Source organism: Pinus tabuliformis, chromosome 5_1 (genome assembly GCF_031772625.1).
Source record: "Pinus tabuliformis cultivar Carrire ecotype Pingquan chromosome 5_1, CPIR1, whole genome shotgun sequence".
NCBI classification, from domain to species: domain Eukaryota; kingdom Viridiplantae; phylum Streptophyta; class Pinopsida; order Pinales; family Pinaceae; genus Pinus; species Pinus tabuliformis.
Window position 1 is genome coordinate 385,829,552 of NC_142305.1, and position 4,343 is coordinate 385,833,894.

Genomic DNA, 4,343 nt, shown 5'->3' on the forward strand with positions numbered 1-4,343 from the left:
CATCTACATGGTGGTAGACTCAGTCCAAGACTCCAACCCCTTTGACTCCAGCGAATGATCTGAGAATTCCTGTCCAAGAAGGGCATAAGCTTGGTTGAGCCCAGGTACAACGTCCTCTGAATTGAACTAGAAGAAGCCAAAGCAGAACAGGGCATTGAATAAGAAAACATACCATACCTTGGTGGAATCTTGGCATTGATTAAGAAACAGAGACAAACTTAATTGTCATAACCCACCTGTTTTTGAGGCAATAGGCTATCACTTTGCTGTTGAATTTGTGCTTGCTGCACCTTGCAAGACTTCTGAACAGGAGATTTTCAAGAGAAACTAAATTACTGTATCCACATGGGTTAGATCCAAAGATCCGACTTTCTGCAGAATGGAAACGAATCTGGATTTCACTCTGCCAAGGAAACATCAAGGATTTGCCTGGCACACATTTTGGGCATGCCAAAAACAGTTCACAGTGGATCCTCCAAAAACACTTGATTAAAATAGTAAGAAACAATAAATTATAGGGACAGTAATGTATACACAAAGAAAGAGATATATATAATATATGTGCATGCATATTGAAAGTTCTTTCTATTACAGTTATAACAAGATTCCGCTGGTATGAGTACACATTCGGAGGATGCTTATACATTAACTTATGGCCTAGGGATCACAAGCAGTAGACTAAATGGAACCATTATGATCTTACACAATAAAAAATGCATAAATTTCAGAGACATACCTATATCAAAATGGAAACCAACATACTAAACCCAATATTGCCAAACATAATAAGAGCTCACATTTTATCCTTTCCTAACACATGCATCGGGCATCGTTCTGTTATTCGTAAAAGTAATGTTTCTGAACACAAAGATGACATACTCAAGTAGCAAGTGTCAGACAACAACCACTAACCCACTTCATTCATATTGAACAAATTACTGACCCATAAGGAAAAAAGATATACTCAATAACATCAGTCAGGAAATAGCCCCAAAAAGATGTGTATATAGAATGATAAAGTATGAATACAGCAAGCTACAAACTATGGACAAAATCATTTCCCGCACTTATTCTACTTTCCAATCAGCTTATGACAAAAAGAAATGCCTAGATGCTACATTAAAAGAACTCTTTAACGGACTTTAAAAATACTCATTTCTGAAACAAACAAACAAAAATTGATGATACAAAGCACGCAAGTCCAGAAATGTTCAGGTTCTTCCACCCTTGCTGAGTTTCCAAGGCAGAAATTCTCTGCACTACCAGCAGAATTAATCAAACAAACTATCAAATCTGGGGGATTCTACGAATATTGCCCTTCACATGATAGGAAAAAGTCTAATGGGTTTTTACTTTGCCAGTTAGGAGCCCGTATTCTTCCTGATTCCTACAACTGTAGGATACTGGAATGTTGTTGCAAAGGTAAGATTTATTTGAAATGCACCAGTAAGCGTGATTACAACAATGAATCCACCAGACAACACTAGGTACAGTTACAACAATATTCGGTAGCTGATAGTAGGCTCCCAGGCACAAACTTTCCAACAGTAGCTAGCCTGGATAAACACTGTTGTCCTCCAGGCACGATATTAGCAAACACAAAATAATCAGTAGGTGCCACTAGGTGCTATTATAACAATAAATCCGTTAAGCATCACAACATGAATTACAATAATATTCAGTAACTGATAGTATGCACCCAGACATCGGAAAAAAGAGTGGGCACCCAGACACAAAAATTCCAACTGTAACTAACCTAGGTAACCTCCCAGCACGACATTAGCAAGCATTTAATATTCAATAGGCACAACTGGGTGCGATTACAACAACAAATCCACTAAGCATCATCATGTACAGTTAAAACAATATTCAGTAGCTGATAGTAGGCACCCAGGCACAAGAATTCCAACGATAGCTAGCCTGGATAACTACTACTGCCCTCCCAGAATGATATTAGCAAAAGATGAAATATTGAATAGGCACCACTAGGTACCATTACACAATAAATCCATTAAGCATCATTATGTACAATTACAAGTTACAACAATACTCAGTAGCTGATGGTAGGCACCCAGGCACGAGAATTCCAGCAGTAGCTAGCCTGGATATAAGCAAACATAGAATGTAAAAGATTGAAGAGCAGCAAACAGCAGATTCAGTATTTTAATCTTGAAAACCAAAAGGACCATGCCCTGGAAGGATACATTCTCCCGTTCAGTTGGGTTCTACCTGATTCTTAGAAAAAGATAATCTCTTAATGTGCTGAGGTGGCCGGTACTTGTTCGCTACTAAGCCAAAACTATTTTGTCAGTAAACATGAAGGAAGACAGATCTGCAAGAGCACAGAAATTTAGCGCAGATAGACACGAGAGATGAAAAAAGAAGATCCTGAAGCCCAGACGAATCAAATGACAGCGAATTATAATGATTTGCCGAATTCCTGTAGCCTGATTGATTATTTCGCTAAACCAACCAAGAGGACAGAAAACTGAACTGAATACCCAATGGGAGGGTGCAAAGCTTATGTTTAAACTATCATCTTATGCATACAAGATGATGACCTTCAATTCCATCATCATACTCTGATAACTATAGCATTACAGCCGTTCAGGGACAGTTATACGATCCAGAGAGATGCTCAAAACGCTTACAAAGAACAAATCTAAAAACAGTATATACAATAACCGAATAATTGAGTTGTGCCCATTTCACAGGAGAGCAACTACTTGCTTAAAAAACCAAAGGCAGCCAAATTGCACTGTACAGGATTTTGAAATTTAAAGTTGACAGAAAAATACAGCCCTCACCTCAATTTACGCTAAATGCCCATGAACCCCTCATGAGAAGCCCATGTATTCTGATTACTTAGGCGAAGAATCAGAGAAAACGAAAGCAAAATTTTTCTTTTCGTAACTCCATCCCAATACACATCCAGAACTCTGCAACAACCACTCACTATACAATAAACAGGAAAATCAGTGTCTATTCTTCTACTTCTACCACTGCCCTCTAGGATGATGATCTCCACTGTTAGCAGCCCCTGCACCACCAGCTTTGCCAGTGTTGATATGCATCTGATAAGGAGCTACCATCTGATGCTGTCCATACATCTGTGCAGCTTGGCTCCCATAGGGCTGTGGATAGTAGCCACCGCTATATTTAACAGAGCTGCCAGGGCTTATACTGGGATTGCCTGCAGTAGACCCATTAACAGTACTGCCACTAGATGCATCCTTGGAAGGAGACTGATCGCCACTCTGTTTGGCCATTGATGTCTTTTCACCTTCCAATTCTCTGTACTTTTGCAGGTAGACCTTGAGGGGCTCTACATAGTTTTCAAACCCTAGAGTTCCCATTGCCCACAGCAGGTCGTCCCCATTGATGGTCTTCCTCTTCTCCCTCTGACACTTGTCAGAGGCTTCCCCAGTGATGAAACTGATGAACTCTGAAACGCATTCCTGCACCGTCTCCTTGGCATCTTTCGATATCTTGGCATTGGCTGGAAGGGCTTTCTTCATGATTCTGCTCACATTAGCAATGGGCAGAAATCGATCCTGTTCCTTCACGGAACCATCCTGGTTGCTGTACGTGTGCGCTCCTGATTCATCCTCCGAGCGCGGGCTGCTATCGGGACTGCGCTGATGCCGAGTGGTCGCCATGGGTTACGTCAGTTGACGGGAATCGTTGATACCCGGGTCCTGGCCTCGTGTGTGCTCACAAAACAAACTGAAGAGGCAGGGATCCGAGCTAATTGGCAGAACCCATCTGAGATTTCAAAGAAGACGAAGAAGGGTGTGACTTGTGGGGTTTGTGGGCAGGTGCGGGTGGAGTTTATAGGTGATAAATTGGCATGAAATTCCACAGACCAAAGCCCGGGCAGAGCTGTCGCGTGCAGACACGGCAAGGACAGCTGGAGAATTGGGGATAATTCTTTGTGACGGCGGGAGATCGAACTGAAATGGCTGCGGGACGAGATGGTGCCAAATTCCAAGGCTCGGAGACTCACTCGGTGTCCACAGAACGTCTGTAACGAACAATCACCTTAATTTAAATCCCCAACCGGATAGAATTCTGGAATCGAGAGCAGGCGCCAGGTGGCGTCACAGAAGACGTTATACGCCGGAGACCAGCGACCAAATAGATTCCCGTTGGATTAGGATAAAGCGTCAAATAATTTAGTTCTTTTTCCGATTTGGTAATCCACTTTTCACTGAAATTGTCCATTTTAATGGCAGAGTTGATTTAACAGTTTAGAAAAAACAAATTACAATTAAAAAATTATCCAATCAATTGGATTGAAATTGGAAATCAGCAAAGCATGTAGATAGATTGTGAAATTGTTC

General features: G+C 41.3%; 1 pseudogene across 2 annotated transcripts; it reads right to left on the reverse strand.

The window, feature by feature from the left end:
• Nucleotides 1-1,589: 1,589 nt before the first annotated feature.
• Nucleotides 1,590-4,106, reverse strand: LOC149165067 (nuclear transcription factor Y subunit B-3 pseudogene; annotated as a pseudogene). 2 transcript variants are annotated; one of them, XR_016260721.1, is made up of 3 exons: nucleotides 2,808-4,106; nucleotides 2,230-2,332; nucleotides 1,590-2,101 (listed from the first exon to the last, which is right to left on the reverse strand). The product of XR_016260721.1 is annotated as a nuclear transcription factor Y subunit B-3 pseudogene, transcript variant X2 (transcript). The 2 variants fall into 2 exon arrangements; XR_016260720.1 differs by having other exon boundaries at nucleotides 1,590-2,332.
• Between the last annotated feature and the right edge of the window lie 237 nt (nucleotides 4,107-4,343).